At 44.9% G+C, this 17,223-nt stretch overlaps 1 protein-coding gene and 1 non-coding gene across 5 annotated transcripts in view; one reads left to right on the top strand and one right to left on the bottom strand.

Moving 5' to 3' along the window:
- TMEM178B (transmembrane protein 178B) overlaps positions 1-17,223 on the top strand; it is a 415,633-nt gene that overhangs the window by 227,303 nt on the left and 171,107 nt on the right. The window lies entirely within an intron of this gene.
- Positions 1,985-2,057, bottom strand: TRNAS-GGA. Its single transcript has one exon. It is a non-coding gene; the product is annotated as a tRNA-Ser (tRNA).

The following is a 17,223-nucleotide window of genomic DNA, read 5'->3' on the forward strand; positions in this document are numbered from 1 at the left end:
AGAAAATGGGATAAATAGGGACTAAGAAACACATGCTGTCAGTCCCTTCTTTATTATCCAGGAAGCCACCTCATTTTCAGTCCATGTTGGTTGGGGGAGAAACAAACTTCCTATATTCTAGGCACAGGAATAATGGCTTTCCATACTTTAATCGCTTAATCCACATGTTGAATGTCAGCCTAGAAGGGTCTTGTGGTTTAGGCATATTGATGAGAACATGAAACCTGCATATAATGGATGATCAGTGAATCTTTGTTGAATGGATGAATACAAGTGTGGAGGCTATGATTATGTTTGCTGTGAAAAACTTACTTTTACAACAGATGTTTTGTATAAAGCACTTTTCACTTGCGGTATCTGAGTCTTCATAACGTTCTGTGGTGGGAATCTGGCTTTTATCCTCATTTGAAGATGAAGAAACTAGGAACAAGAGGGTGAATAACTTTCTCCAGGTCACACATCAGGTAAATGTAAGACAAGGACAGGACCAAGATGCAAACTCAGATTCTCCAGTTTTGAAATCCCTTTCTTTTCCACCTGCCTATTAAGAAATAGAACTCCAGCTTGAAGAAATGATTCTGTCTTCTCAGACTTCAGTCCAGACTGTCAGGTGAGACAGACTGATAACAGGTGGGGTTGGGAGAGGTTGGGAGAAAGTCGGAATGTATTTTTTAAACCATTCTTTTAAACAAGCAGAGCCCTTTTTTTCAACATGATTTTGTGTGGAACCCCAAGATAAAAAAAGAAAAAAAAAAAAAAACAGAGAAATGTGAAGCTGCTCTAGTCGAAGGAGGGGCTCAGGACCTCAACCTCCACCACTCAGTCTCCCCATCGCCCTACATGCTCAGTTGCTCAGTTGTGTCCAGTTCTTTGAGGCCCCATGGACTGTAGCCTGCCAGGTTCCTATGTCCATGGGATTTTTTCAGGCAAGAATATTGGAGTAGGTTGCCATTTCCTCCTCCAGGAGGTCTTCCCTTCCCAGGGATTGAACCTGCAACTCTCATGTCTCCTGCATTGGCAGGTGGTTTCTTAACTTCTGAGCCATAGGGAGGCTCCATCACCCCACAGCAGTCTCCAAAGAACACAGTGATGAGCTGGGGCCAGAGAGGCATAAGGATCATGCCTCCTAAATGCCCAGCCTCCATCGTAATTGGCCGTGTCTGTCATATACCCATCCCATGATGTGACATTACAGATCAACCCAAAGTGCCAAAGTAAAACAAGATGGTACAAAGATATCCTGATTGTCAAGTGCTCTGGAGGAGGACCGAGAAAGTGGGTGAAGTTAATCCTATAGAGGAGAGGCACCCAAAACTTGAGCTTGAAATAGGAGAGGCTTTATTTTTGCCGACAGGAAGAGTAAATCAATTCAACTCACATATTTTATTTATGATGTTAACAATAATATGTTTTCATTATAAAATAATTAAAAATTCAGAAAAAATGAAATAAAAATCACTTATAATTTATACTGACAACTGAGATATCTACTCAAAGATAGTATATTTTCTTCCACTGTTTTTCCTGTATATAATGCATCTATTATAGATGATCAAATTTTTTATTTAATTTCCACTTTTTGCTCTTTAACATTATAGGATGTACATTTTCTTTTTTCACCAGTGTGTTGTTGAAAACAATTTAAAACATCTTTATTGTTACACACATAATATATATTTGTTGTAGATGTTTGGAAATAAATAGATAAGCACTAAGGAGAATATAAAAATCACCAATAATCTCATTACCCCAAATTGACTATTTCTTAGTATTTTGGTGTATATTTTTATAGTCTTTCTATTATTTACAGACAGACAGACAGACACACACACACACACACACATGTATATATGAGTGAGTGAAGTTGCTCAGTCGTGTCCAACTCTTTGTGACCCCGTGGACTGGAGCCCACCAGGCTCCTCCCTCCATGGGATTCTCCAGGCAAGAGTACTGGAGTGGGTTGCCATTTCCTTCTCCAGGGGATCTTCCCGACCCAGGGATTGAACCTGGGTCTCCCGCATTCCAGGCAGATGCTTTAACCTCTGAGCCATCAGGGAAGCCCATATATATATAGATATACACATCCTTAATATACTCATGGTTATATTACATATACTTAAGTATTTTCCAATGTGGTGAATTAGGGATAGATCTTAATTTTATCTTCTTTCATTGCTTTGTGATAAACTTAAAATATTTGTTGATGATTATTTTTATGTAAATTGCCTATCCATGTCTTGTCTTTTTAAAATAGAATTATTGTTGATTTATAAATGTTCTTTATAGATGAAAGATATTTATCTTTCCTCTTTTTGCATCTATGTGAAAATATTGAGTATGTAATTAAAAATCTGTTTTATTAGTCCTCTAAAGTATCAATACATGAAGAATATCAAATTTACAAGTTTTTGCTACTATAAATAATGCTACACTTAATATAGTTGCACATAAATCTTATTTGTATCATTTCTTTGGGATTGATTCAGAAAAATGGAATTATTGAGCCACTGCCCACAAGAAGTATAGGCAAATATCTATCTCTCTAAACTCTTCCTTGGTAGCTCAGCTGGTAAAGAATCTGCCTGCAATGTTGGAGGCCCTGTTTTGATTCTTGGGTTGGGAAGATCTTCTGGAGAAGGGATAGGCTACCCACTCCAGGATTCTTGGGCTTCCCTGGTGGCTCAGATGGTAAAGAATCCGCCTGCAATGTGGGACACCTGAGTTCGATCCCTGGGTTGGTAAGATCCCCTGGAGAAGGGAACTGTCTGAGGTGGGACAGTCTTGACAAGACTCTAAGGGAGAATGAGGACCAGGTTTGAGCAGTCATCAGAAGGTGACTGCATGTGGAGCTAAAATTTCAGAGGAAGAAGAGAGACTGTGACGCTGGACCTTGAAGTTCAGGTTACACGTCCTCAAAAGATGTAGAGTCCTTACAGTTGAAGTACAACCTACAGCTGAGGTTGAGAAAGAGAACCACAAAGGGCAGATACGCTTATTCTTTGTTTGTTATTTGTTATTGTTCAGGAGAAGGCAATGGCACACCACTCCAGTGCTCTTGTCTGGAGAATCCCATGGACGGAGGAGCCTGGTGGGCTGCAGTCCACTGGGTCGCAAAGAGTTGGACATGACTGAGCGACTTCACTTTCACTTTTCACTCTCATGCATTGGAGAAGGAAATGGCAACCCACTCCAGTGTTCTTGCCTGGAGAATCCCAGGGACGGAGGAGCCTGGTGGGCTGCAGTCTCTGGGGTCACACAGAGTCGGACACGACTGAAATGACTTAGCAGCAGCAGTCACTCAGTTGTGTCTGACTCTGTGTGACCCCATGGACTACAGCACGCTAGGCTTCCCTGTCCTTCACCATCTCCCAGAGCCTGCTCCTACCCATGTCCACTGAGTCAGTGATGCCATCCAATCATCTCATCTTCTGGCGTCCCCTTCTCCTCCTGCCTTCAATCTTTCCCGGCATCAGGGTCTTTTCCAATGAGTCTGCTTTTCACATCAGGTGGCCAACGTATTGGAGCTTCAGCTTCAGCAGCAGTCCTTCTAATTGAATATTCAGGGTTGATTTCCTTTAGGATTGACTGGTTTGATCTCCTTGCAGTCCAGGGGACTCTCAAGAGTCTTCTCCAGCACCACGGTTTGAAGGCATCAATCTTTGGCACTCAGCCTTTTTTTTTTTGGTCCAGTTCTCATATCCATACATAACTACTGGAAAACCCATAGCCTTGACTAGACAGACGTTTGTAGTAATAATGTCTCTGCTTTTTAATACGCTGTCTCGGTTTGTCATGGCTTTTCTTCCAAGGAGCAAGCATCTTTTGTTGTTTATTTATTTATTTTTTGGTCATGCTGCACAGCTTCTGGGATCTTAGTTCCCTGACCAGGGATCAAACTGGGACCCTCAGCAGGGAAAGCACAGGGTTCTAACCACTGGATCACCAGGAAATTCCCCAGGACATGCTTATTCTTGATGGTGGGGCTAGGATGACTTTGATTAGGAATTAGTAAGTTTAAAAGCTATCATTACCCTAGCCACGGTCACCAAGGACTTGCCAGGTGTCAAATCACTTTCCCTTTATTTACCTCTTCTGCAGCTTTTGAGTTTCCTGGTTTTCAAAGCACCAGATCCCCTGAGATTCCATGGCACCATCCTCTACTGATTTTCTTTCTCCCTTCTCAACTGGGGGCTTCTCTGCTCTTCTGCCATCCCTGCCTTAAGGTTGAGCTCTTCTCCCTCTACTTGATAAACTTTTCCTGAGTGACTTTATCAACCCCCACACTTTCACTTACCATCCATGTGCCAACCACCGTACTCCTCAGTGTGTCTTTCCAACCTGGACCTCTCTTTTGAATCAGACCGAGTATATTTACTCAACAGTTAGATGCTTTATTGCAAATTTGGAAATATCCAAACTTCACTCATCTTCCTTTACCACTCTGGCCTCTTCCTAAACCCAACTTACTTTCTTTCAGAATTCCCTTAGTGAGTGGGTTTCTGTTAGCAAGCTCCTTCTGGGCTCTGCTTTCAGAAGAAAGGGACTCACACCTCTGTAAGAAACTTGGAGTCAACATGAAGATGTTCCCGTGGCTGAGAATGAGTCTGTACTAGTTTCCCAAGGAAAGCTAAAATAGGAGAGACAACCCACTGTCCTTTGAGTTGGGAAATAAAGCCCTAACCCCTCAATATTTTCCAGGCCCTGAGAGGTCATTTGGGAGGCAAAAGTTTCTGAACATTTCTCCAGTATAAAGACTCTTAAACCACCACAGTCTTTGGCTTGTAGGTTCAGTCTCCAAAGGTCACATATTCCAAAACAGTTTCTAAATTTGCCTCCGATTTGCATTCGTAAGAAGATGCACCTGCAGACCCTGTAGAGTCCCATCTAAGCCGTAGAGTTTCAGCCCTCCGCTGGTGGTCCGGATAGCATGGCAGACGCAGTTCTTAAAGCAGGTGGAAACCTTTTAAAGAAAACCTTCCCAAAGATCTCAATTGGGAAGAGCTAGTTCTTTATCGAATTTTTGTTTTTATTAATGAAAGACACAACAGATTGATCAGAAGGAGAGGAGGGTGTCAGTTCTTTTTAGATAAACTTTCTAAAGCTTCAAGCAAGAGCTATCCAAATTTGGACTAGTTATTAAATCTTAAAGGAAATCAATACTGAATATTCATTGGAATGATTGATGCTGAAACTGAAGCTCCAATACTTTAGCTACCTGATTCGAAGAGCTGACTCATTGGAAAAGACTGATATCCTGGGCAAGATTGAGGGCAAAAGGAGAAGGGGGTGGCAGAGGATGAGATGGTTGGATGGCATCACTGACTCGATGGACATGAGTCTGAACAGACTCTGGGAGTTGGTGAAGGACAGGGAAGCCTGGCATACTGCAGTCCATCAGGTCGCAAAGAGTCAGACATGACTTGGCAACTGAACAGCAACAAATTAAATCTTTGAAGGAGAAGACCTAAAGTATTATTTTTTCATCCATTTGGAGGCATCAGAGCCAGTAGAAAAATTATCAGAAGTGAAGCAGCATCAAGCATTTGATCGAGTAGAAAAGAAGGTTTCCAGTTTGCTGAGAGGAGAAGAGAAGACCTTACCACAATGTCTTCTTTCCCTGTCCTCACCATGCTCTTTCTGGCAACCACTAAGCTCGCCAAAAAGAGAAGCTTCCTTTCCACTGCTCTCCAGGCTGCTGGGTGCTGAGGTCATTCATGCTCCAGGCTCACCTTGAAACTCTTGCCCACGTGCCCCATGCCTTTCCCTGGGGTTGTATGTCTCCTTCCACATGATGGAATGGAATCCTGCTCAGGACATTGTCATTCGAAGTTTCATTATCAGCTCTGCTGAAAGTGCCCCACAGTGCCTGCGAACATGAATAAGAACCACAGACATTTTCTTTCAAGGAGACTTTATTATGGATCTTTAGTAGAACTAGTAGATTATTTCACACACAATTGCTCCAAAAAGTTCTATGCCCCCAAATGGTTGGGCCTCCAAATGCTCCTTGACCTCTGCTGAAATGCCTTCCCTCTGGGGTCTTCAGCTGCCTTCTAGAGATAAAAATGTTGCTATTATACAAGTTCCTTCTGCAAGTTGGCAGTCTGAAAGAGGAGTATCAGAGTGGCTTTCGGTGGATAAGTACAGGCCTTCTGGACTTATTTTTATACTTTTCTTTTGAAAAGTCTGCATGTGTATCTTCTGAATTATTGATATGTGTCTTTGGGTAGCTACGTGTGCATGCTAAATCGCTTCAGTCGTGTCCAACTCTTTGAGACCCTATGGACTCTAGTCTACCAGGCTCCTCTGTCCAGGGGATTCTCCAGGCAAGAATACTGGAGTGGGTTGCCATTTCCTTCTCCAGGCGATCTTCCTGACCCAGGGATCGAACCCACATCACTTATACCTCCTGCATTGGCAGGCGGGTTCTTTACCACTAGTGCCACTGGGAAAGCCCGGTGTCTTTGCGGGGAGGGTCTAATTTCAGAAAGCCATAGAGGCACATGTTGCATCAGAGCCCCTCCAATGAGACAAGGAAATTAAGTGCAGAAATCTCTGATTTAAATCCAGTTCCTGACAGGGAGCCGACAGGAAGCAGTTCGAGCTTCCACGAAACGATGATGCCAGCGAGAGCCGAGAGCAATGAGGTGAAAACAGACCAAGCCAAAAGTTTTGGTTGCCTGTGGTGCAGCCATTTCAGAGCAGGATCACCACCACCTGACTTTTCTCTCATTTAGTAGCAACAGCTGGAGCTTCTCCCCTGGAAACCCAGGAGATTCTTCTCTCATCTCTTCTTGGAAATGTTTAACCCCTGCCAGCTGGAATCAACCTTATAGGGAAGAAAGAACAGCCGTGTGGCTTCTGTCCTCAGATTGACAGCTTTCCAGGCTGCGCCTTGCATGCTGTTGGCCTCGTGGGGTGGTTTTCTCCTGTAGGATTTCTGTTTTTTCTTGGTTTTCTTGTCAGAGAGGAGGCTGGCTCCTGGCTCTCAGGATGTCTCTACTCTTGAAGACGGGGCAGTATTCCTCCTAATGGGGTGGGCATGGGACTCCCGGGGGGCTGTGTCTGCCTTCACTACTGTCTTGCATTCACTGCTGTGTGCGTGATCATGTGAGCAACCCTGTGTTTACGTGTATGAGCTGTCTGCTTCCACCACGTACCTGTCCCCATATCTTGTGTCTCCCTGGCTCCTTGGGATCTAGCTTCTGTGCTCACCAGCCTACTGAGATGATGCTCTCTGAGGAGCAGTTGGTTCAGGTCCAGTGTCCCTGTCTTGGGCATCCTCCTCCTCTGCTTCTCAGCAGTGCTTGGTGCTGCTCCTGCGGCCTCCACGCCCTGCTCCAGTCTTGCTTTCCCTTCTGCCTTGGCAGGTGCTCCTGCGCAGTCTGCATCAGTGGCTTTCATCTCTCTCCGCTCTTCCTGGATACTCTCTCTGATCCTCAGTGCTCACTGTCCTCCCTCTGACATCTCGGTCACCCTAATGGCCAAGCTGCCTGCTGTATTCAGATATTTCCAGGCTGCACTGTCGTCTCGTGGAGTTGCAGCAGAAGATGGACCAGGTGCTCACTGGCCATTTCTATTCCCGTATCACGTTGTTATTCAGACTCAGTCTGGTGCAAGCTCATCGAGTCATTCTCCAGCCACACTTTAGTCTTCTTCCTGATATTCCTCATGCATGAAAGCCAAGGCCCATTCTTGATAGTTGGTTCTGTTTTAGGGGCACGTATCCAGTCAGCTGGGGCTTCCCAGGTGGCTCAGTGGTAAAGAACCTGCCTGCCAATGCAAGAGATGTAAGAGACATGGGTTTGATCCCTGGGTCAGGAAGATCCCCTGGAGGAGGGCATGGCTACCCACTCCAGTATCTTGTCTGGACAGAGGAGCCTGGCGGGCTACAGTCCATAGGGTTTCAAAGAGTCAGATAGGACTGAAATGACTTAGCACACACACACGCACGCATGCAGTCAGTTGCCAAGGTCCGATTTTTTTTTTTTTGGAATGTCCCTCCAATCAGTCCCTTCCGGTCCAGTTATACCTGAAATGTTGCTGTTTCTTGGGTGCTGATCTCCTTGCCACCCTGATCACTGTCAATTTCTTCTGTACACCTCTCCCTGATGAATCTCCTGGAAACACTGCTTTCCTGCATCCCACCCTCTCAGTTCAGTTCAGTTGCTCAGTCATGTCCAACTCTTTGTGACCCCATGAACTGCAGCACACCAGACCTCCCTGTCCATCACCAACTCTTGGAGTCCACCCAAACCCATGTCCGTTGAGTTGGTGATGCCATCCAACCATCTCATCCTCTGTCATCCCCTTCTCCTCCTACCCTCAATCTTTCCCAGCATCAGGGTCTTTTCAAATGAGTCAGCTCTTCACATGAGGTGGCCAAAGTACTGGAGTTTCAGCTACAGCATCAGTCCTTCCAGTGAATACCTAGGACTGATCTCCTTTAGGATGGACTGGTTGGATCTCCTTGCAGTCCAAGGGACTCTCAAGAGTCTTCTCCAATACCATGGTTTAAAAGCATCAATTCTTCGGCTCTCAGCTTTCTTTATAGTCCAACTCTCACATCCATACATGACCACTGGAAAAACCATAGTCTTGACTAGATGGACCTTTGTCGGCAAAGTAACGTCTCTGCTTTTTAATATGCTGTCTAGGTTGGTCATAACTTTCCTTCCAAGGAGTAAGCATCTTTTGATTTCATGGCTGCAATCACAATCTGCAGTGATTTTGGAGCCCCCCCAAAATAAAGTCAGCCACTGTTTCCACTGTTTCCACATCCTCTTGCCAAACAATTTATCTTATGAACAACCTTAAGTCTGCAATGCATAGGTTGTCACTAGGAACTCCTGGCTCCAGCCAGTGTGAATCCACACCTCCAAAGGTGTACCCAGAACATACCAAGGGCAGCCCACTGCACACCCATGCTGGTGCTGACTTCCTCAACCAGGAGGCCTTTTCACACTCCCGTTTGCAGATCTTACCCCTTCATCAAGGTCTAGTTTAGGATCTGCTTTTCTCATGAAACTTCCTATAAATATTTGAGCCTTTTTAAGGATCTTGACCCTCCAACATCTCAATAATGATATCCAGCGTGCGTTCTCAGTCACTTCAGTCATGTTGAACTCTTTGCAATCCTGTGCACTGCCAGGCTCCTCTGTCCGTGGGATTCTCCAGGCAAAAATACTGGAGTGGGTTGCCATGCCCTCCTCCAGGGCATCTTCCCAACCCAGGGATCAAACCCACATTACTTATGTCTCCTGCATTGGCAGGCAGATTCTTTACCCACTGAGCCACCTGGGAAGCCCATGATATCCAGCATTTACATTTAATCACTTATTGATCTTTGACATTGTTTTCTTTTACTGATATGTATTTATTATTTGTGGATTAATGCGTTTCTTTTTGTGTACCTGTTTTATGACACAAACATAATTATAAGCTTCCTGAAGGCCTGAGCTATACAATTTTTTCCTTGTGTTTCCCTTGTTAACTGATACAGAGCTTGGCTGGTAGGAGTTACTTGGCACTTGAGAGCAGAATGAGATTTAAGGTCATCTGGGACTTCTACTTTATTTCAATCACAGTAATCTATTTTAAAAATAACAGTTTTTTTCCTCTACAAGATTATTTATTGACCCGTTCATCCCTCCCACCTTGCCATCAGTATGTAAAAACAAAATTTTACTCATTGAAAAAAGTGTCCTGTTTCTTGTTTGTGAGCTTGATTATGTCTGATTGACAGCTGAGATGTACTCCATGTTTTTCACGACAGGTTGTTGGCTCATCGTCCCTGATGAGGCTGTGCGAGTGATGCTCAGGGTGGAATCTTGCCCATGGTCACATGGTTGAACTCCAGAGAGAGGAAGAAATAGCAACACTGCAGAGGCTGCCAAACCTAATTCAGGCACCACTTGGCCTTGATGCCTTTTGTACTGAAGGATATTAACGTAAAGAGACTGGCTGGCTAGCAAGTGAGGCTGAGCCTGGGTCTCAGCTTGGCAAATCCAGAAATTTGATGTAACGGCTCACTGCATTCTCTAAGGAAGAAATTGGTGTTAACCAGACTTTAAAACGCTGGTTATAAAGTCAACATTCAATTAAGCATTTTAGGGACTGAGATATTTAATCCTTTTTCTAGGGTGACTTGGAAGGTAGGAAGACATTTAGGCCACCTAATTCTAAATCAGAAAGTTGACTGATGATTGTGAGAGAATCAGAAGGGTGGTTTGGGAGGAGTCTTGAACTCTGGGAAGACTTGAAGAATTTCTTCTGGATAGCTGCGTGTGTGTGTATGTGTGTGTCTGTGCTTATACACTTTCCTCCCCCACATCCTGAATGTTCACACTTGCTATTTGCAAGTATTTATTGAGCACCTACTTAGTGCTTGCTGCCATGTGCTGAAGACAAAGGTGCTAATCTTACACGTTTGAAGTTCATAGACAGGGCTGTATCCTTGGGCCAGTACTGTGTAAAGAGCATCAATCTCATTCATCAGCTCTTTTTTCCTAACTCTCTCTGGATGACCATTTCTTTTGGGTCTTAAAACTCATTTCTGAAGTTGGTGTGTTTATGAAACTGGCTGATATGATCAATTTCACTTTATTTTTGGAAGTGACATCTTCTAAAGTTTCCTCCAGTTCTGGGTGACAGTCTTCTCAAGGTGCGTGGATACATGCATGTCCAAACCTCCCAGGAACAGGACTGGGGAGCTATGGGTGGGCATTCGCCACTCTTCCTCCTTTCTCCCTGGTGCTGGAGAGCCCCCCCTCAGGATTATCTGAAATGTCCTGGTGGAAGTTGGTCTTCGGAAGTTCTTATTAAAGTAATCGGTGGGCAAGGCACACAGAGGAAGTTTTAGCTTGCTGACGTGGCTGCTTTGGAAAGTGCCATTGTATTTAAACAGAGAGGGGACTTTTCTTTCCTCTTCAGGAGTGGTAGGAGGTTGCTGCCTTCTGAATGGGAGATGAGAGATGACAGGCTGTCCTGCTATTGTAGAGAGAAGCCCTGGGTGGGTGTAATCCTACCTTTTCCACTCTGCCCACCTGGCTGCAGGTATGTCAGGGAGAATGGCAGACCTTTTCCAGCTGACAAGGAGGCAAGAAGGGCAGGTTAAGGCTGTGTTTGTAATTAGTGTGAACAACTAAGAGCAGGTGGCAAGAGCCCTGGAACTGGAGACAAACTGCTGGCACCTGTGAGACATGGGGGACCTTTTAATGCCAAGATGACCTTTAGTCCTGGAGCAGAAATTCCCGGGATGTCTGCCCAGGAATGGTCAGATGCCAAGATTGAGAGTCTCTAGTGTGGCTTTTGGATGATCTGTTTTAATCAGACTTTTGGCACAAAACTGATTGGAAATCCAGAGTCATAACCCAGTCCCAGAAGTGATTTTATTTCATGATCTGTTTCAGAGTGAGGTAGAAAAGAGCATTTTACCAGAGTCTAGGGATCAGTCAAAAGTTGTCCGTGGGTGCCAGCAGTGAAGGACTGGTGATAAACTATGTGGACAAAGAATGTTGCCGTCCATATCAGCAATCAAAGGCTGCTGCAGCCATCAGCCCCTGCAGCCACCCCCTGATGGCACCCCTCCCCCTGCCCCTCCCCCAGGGATTCAGAATGGAGCAAAAGGATACTGGCCCTACACAGTTAAGGTGCATATCAAAGGAATGATTTCAGTGAGCCCAGACTCTTGTATCTTCCCATAGTTAGAAAAGTGCTAACTTCATTAATCTGAAGTATCTGGTTTTCTTTAATAGTCATCTTTTGATGTTCCAACTACCTGGAGATTTTGCTGCAAAAACTCCTTTATATCCTGGCTCCTCCCTTAACACTTCTAAACATTTCCTCCGAGTTATCTGAGAGTGTACCTTCTGGACTTAAGTCCTCAAGTTTGTTCATTAAATACAGTATAATCCTCAACTTTTAGGTTATGCTTCTTTGTTTTCAGTCAACAAGCATTGAATTGCACTTGGTATATTTTGAGCCACTAACAAAACAGCAAGTGTGGTGATTGTGCAGGGTTGTCAGAGCTGCGGAACATGGCTGTGCTGGCGTCTGCACTCAGAGCAGCAGCATCTGCACGCGCGCAGCGTCAGGAGCATTTTTTCAAAAGATTATCTTATTAGACTTTGGCTTTTAAAAATTATGTACTTGAGAGGGATGTAGATTTATTTTTAATTTTAGTTAAAGCATCTCTTATTGAATAAGCTTTATCAGACCTGGTTAGGATTGTAGTATGATCACAACCTAGAGTGGTACAGGATGTCCATCTGTCTGTCTGTCTATCCATCTGTCCGTTCATCCATACAATGACGATTCATTGAGCCTACAATGTGGCATCCGCTATGTGAGTGACATACAAACGTACTGGATGCTGAGTCTAAACAAAGTACGATGATGGCTGGTCATCCTTACAACCCATTTTGAGGATGGGAATGGGGTTGAAAAAAATCAATAATTGCGTATTTTAATACTAAGAAGGTTGGGTTTCCATATATCCAAGTTGGCTTGAGTTAATTTAGTGGAGGGAAAAACCCAGGTGGGTCAATTCATTAAACCATTCAGGTCTTTCTCTTGCTTTCATTTATTTGATTAAATGCTTTGTCTGACCCCCTGGTGGCTCAGAGGTTAAAGCGTCTGCCTGCAATGTGGGAGACCTGGGTTCGATTCCTGGGTTGGGAAGATCCCCTGGAGAAGGAAATGGCAACCCACTCCAGTATTCTTGCCTGGAGAATCCCATGGACGGAGGAGCCTGGTAGGCTGCAGTCCATGGGGTCGCAAAGAGCTGGACACGACTGAGCGACTTCACTTTCTTTCTTTCTTTCTTTTTTCTGAGCTTAAAATGTTTTCACTCGGAGTAGGGCACTACTCCATCACTACTATTACAAGCAGTAGCAGGGCACCACTACTTGTCACTCAAGGGGAAATAGAAATGTATTAGGGACTAAAATGTGTCTCCTCTCTTCAGCCCTGTTCCATGTTGCCAGACTGTTTTACAACCAAACCTGAGCCTACCCCTCAGAAGCCTGTAGCAGACATCTGGAACTTTGCTACTTTAAGTCTATCTGATTCGCAGCTCATCTTGCTTTTGCAATATCTGTTACCTTATAGAGAGCAACACACCAGCTCCACCACATGTGCTAAGAATAATACTGTCAAATATTGTTAAACTGCTAGAAAGCAACGTTTGAAAATGGGCTAAATGAATGTGTATCTCCCATGCTGTCTTAATTCAGTTAAGGAGATCTTTTTTTTTTTTTTAACCATATGTGCCAGAAATGCTTACCTTGGATCCAAGCTTGAATATGATATACTGTGCCAAAAAAAATGAACAATTTTTACCAAGTTTTAAGCAATTGCAAAAAAAATTGGTGACTGTAATGGAGAGAATTGTCAAAGACTGAAAAATGGGATTCTTTCTGATCTCCAGAAGATAAAATGCAAAGCAGAAGGTTTAAGAATAGCATAAAATCAAGAGAGATGGTGACCCAAGTGGACTACTGTATTTAGAACAAGAGCATAGAAGACTCACTCTAGAAATAAATTGGCTTTTGAGCACCTGGCCACCAGTGTAGTGGTTCCCATAAGGTTTTCTTTAGGAAAAGAGACCCTCATTGACAGACTGACAGCCTTTTCTCTGAAGCTTCTGGTCTTTTGTAGCTTGATCCCACAGACAGAAGACTCATCTTCCTCTAAAGACGTGGCAATGGCAGTATTGGGGCCCATTTGGTTAGCCTTTGGTCCCCAAAGTAGTTTGAACTTTAGCTTAGTATCTTGCCAAGAAAAGGGAGAACTAGACATTTTTTTTTTTTGATGGTGAAATATCTCATAGAGGGGCCATCTTCTAAAGAATGGGATGGAAGAACTGTCTTTCTGATTGTGTCCATGTGTCTCTCTTCTGACCATCAGGGTTCAGAACAATGGGGTTTAACGCCCATTTAAAGACCACTTGAGGGACTTCCCTGGTGGTCTGTGGTTAAGACTTCACCTTCCAATGCAGGGGGGTGTGGGCTTTATCCATGGTTAGGGAGCTAATATTGCACAGCCAAGGCTGTGGTTTTTCCAGTGGTCATGTATGGATGTGAGAATTGGACTGTGAAGAAGGCTGGGTGCCGAAGAATTGATGCTTTTGAACTGTGGTGTTGGAGAAGACTCTTGAGAGTCCCTTGGACTGCAAGGAGATCCAACCAGCCCATTCTGAAGGAGATCAACCCTGGGATTTCTTTGGAAGAAATGATGCTAAAGCTGAAACTCCAGTACTTTAGCCACCTCATGCGAAGAGTTGACTCATTGGAAAAGACTCTGATGCTGGGAGGGATTGAGGGCAGGAGGAGAAGGGGATGACAGAGGATGAGATGGCTAGATGGCATCACTGACTCGATGGACATCAGTCTGAGTGAGCTCCGGGAGTTGGTGATGGACAGGGAGGCCTGGTGTGCTGCGATTCATGGGGTCGCAAAGAGTCGGACACAACTGAGCGACTGAACTGAACTGAACTGAACTGATCGCGCATGTATTGAGGCCAAAAAACCAGAATGTAAAACAGAAGCAATGTAACAAATTCAATAGATATTTTAAAAATGGTCCATTAAAGAAATAAAAAGGCCATTTGGAATGCATTCTATGCTTTTCCATTCACTAGCTGTGAGATTGTAGGCAAGTTTCTTAGCACCCTAGTGCCTCAGTGCCCCCCGCCCCATCCACTGGGGATCTAGCAAGCCTGACTTAGAAGAGTGATGTGAGGACTGGAAGTATTGGCGGCTCAGTACAGCATATGCATTTATCACACGTTGGCTCTTAGGTTGGTTTAGGGACCTCTATCAGGCATGTGCATTTGAGCTGGAGAAGTCCAGATGACTTCTGTGGCTGGAGTGAGCTCTGGAAGAGAAGAAACGTGACTTACAGTTTCTGAGCCTTGTGAGAGCTCAAAGGGTGGTCTGTCTCCTCAGTCCTCGGAGGCCAGATGATCCCACTCTGGTTCCTTGGACTCCTGTCTCCTGCAGCCCCCGTACCTGGAGCCTTAGACCCTTCTCCACCTTGAGTGAGTCCTGGAATCCTTTCCTTATTCACTCATCCGGCCATGTATGCATTCATTCATTCACTCATTCAACATGTCATTGCTATTCCATTTGTTAAATACTTCAACTCTTACCCTGAATTTAATCCACAAACAAATCTACAATGGAGATATTCCCAGGATCATCCCATTTTGCCGAAAAAGAAACTACGGCATAGAGAGGTTAAGTAACTGGCTCGAGGTCACACAGCTAATAAGTAGCAAGGGATTTGGACCTGGGAGGTCTGAGTCCAGCTCCTGCTTTTAATCTCTGAGCTGCAGCACCCTGTCTATGAGGTTAGCCACTAGCCTTTCTTACAGGGGAAGGCTTCCAGAGTCGAAGAGGCTTCTTGCAATTTGCTTTCCCATTTTAGCTCACCTGGATTCCCTCAGAGTCCTTGGTTGAGAATAAGCCTCATCACAGTCAGTGGTGAAACATCATCCCATGGACATGATTCTTGAGAAAGTGAAGTCTGTTGGAGTATGACTTGTCTCTATAGAGGAAGGAATTTCTGGCCACTAAGGACCCACTGAAAGCCTGTGCGGCTGGCAGTGTGCGGCTCAGTGTTCGGGGGCAGCCAAGACCAGATCTATAGCCCTGAGTATCTCCAGACCAGCTACAGACTCACCTCCAGTATGGGGCTGGTGGTTCTTGTCCATCCTGTCCAGGAGGTCAGACACTTCCATGATGCCTGTCCTGAAGCGGTTGGCCCCATGGTCTTGAGCATCTCTGCCCTCGTGTGTTGAAGGTGCCACCTGTGTGAACAGTGAAGCCTCACTAACCCCCGTGGCAAGTGACATTTATTGGTTGTCATGCACACCTCCACTGCACTGGTCAGAGGCCCTGAGGACCAAGATCAGGCTTCAAGAGGAAGCCACGCCAGAGAGGGGGGCACGGGCAATCACTGGTCATCACTTGTGGCCTGCTCAGGCTTCCCTCCCCAGTGGGCCGTGATTCCTTGAAAATGGCTTTCAGCACTCAATGGTGGTTCCGCTGCCTGTGATTTTGCTCCAGGCCTGAGTAGGACACAAAGGAAGAATGTGTGGCTGAATAGCCTTCAGGCCAGAGCCATAGTTCTCAGCCCTGCTGGCCACTGGGTCACCTGGAGAGCTTCAAAGAGGACTGATACCCAGGCCCCAGTGGGGTTTCTGATGTGCTTGTCTGGGGCCTAATTGTCAGCATTAAAAAAATTGCTCCCCAGATGGGTCTCATGTGCAGGCAGGAATGGAGAAGCTCAGGCCCCAGCATTTAGCCCTCGCCCCAGAACCCACGGGGCTTGGATTTAAACAGATGCAAAAGCTATTTCCCACTGACTGGAGACAGCCTGGGTTCATCATCGTTATCACCAGCATCTATTTGTGGAGTTCCTAAATTGTGCAAACAGCCTCTGAGTTGTGCTGGGAAACAGCGAGGTTGAAATCAAATTTGAAGCACGAAGACTGGCTGGAAGTCCGAAAATGATCCAAGGCCCGGGACCAGCCTGTGCCATTCATCTTCTGTATCTTCCCTATCTGCCCTGTCATGGGCGCACAATACACATTGCTGTTTATATTGTTATTAGCAATAATCATCATCATGACAACCAACAAGGCCGAGGAATATGTCCTCGGTGTCAGTTAGAAATACTGGAAGCGTGAGTTGGTGGGATTGAGAGGGTCAGAAGGCTTCATGGAGGAAGGGGACTCGAGCAAGTGCAGAAGGACAGGGCATTCCAGGCATGGCCGTAACTAGCGCAGAGGCGTGGTGCTGGGTGTGCCTGGGGCGGCCAGCAGACTCAATTATCTGATCTTGAAGAATGAGACCTGCAGATGAGATTGTGTGGCCAGGTAGGCAAGAGATTTTTGTTCTGAGGGCCTCCTTTCCTCACAAAACAGTCATGAGCTTGACTGTTTATCTTTTATCATTTCCTTACATGTGCTTTCATTGTCAGGGAAGGGCCTAGGACTTCCTTTGGAATTCTGAAAAGTCTGCTGTGTGCTTCTGGAAGATTGGACTGAAATGGTTTGAAGGCCGTTATGAGGTGTTAAGTCTAGTCAGCTCTTCACAGGTAGCTAACCCTTGGCAAATGTTAAAATAGAAAACTCTCCTTACAAAATTCTGTTTAGAAGCTGCTCAGTGTAGAAAATCCGATGCAAAAAGAATAAAGAAAGCAAAAAAATCTCCTTAA

Source organism: Bubalus bubalis, chromosome 8, assembly GCF_019923935.1.
Source record: "Bubalus bubalis isolate 160015118507 breed Murrah chromosome 8, NDDB_SH_1, whole genome shotgun sequence".
NCBI classification, from domain to species: Eukaryota; Metazoa; Chordata; class Mammalia; order Artiodactyla; family Bovidae; genus Bubalus; species Bubalus bubalis.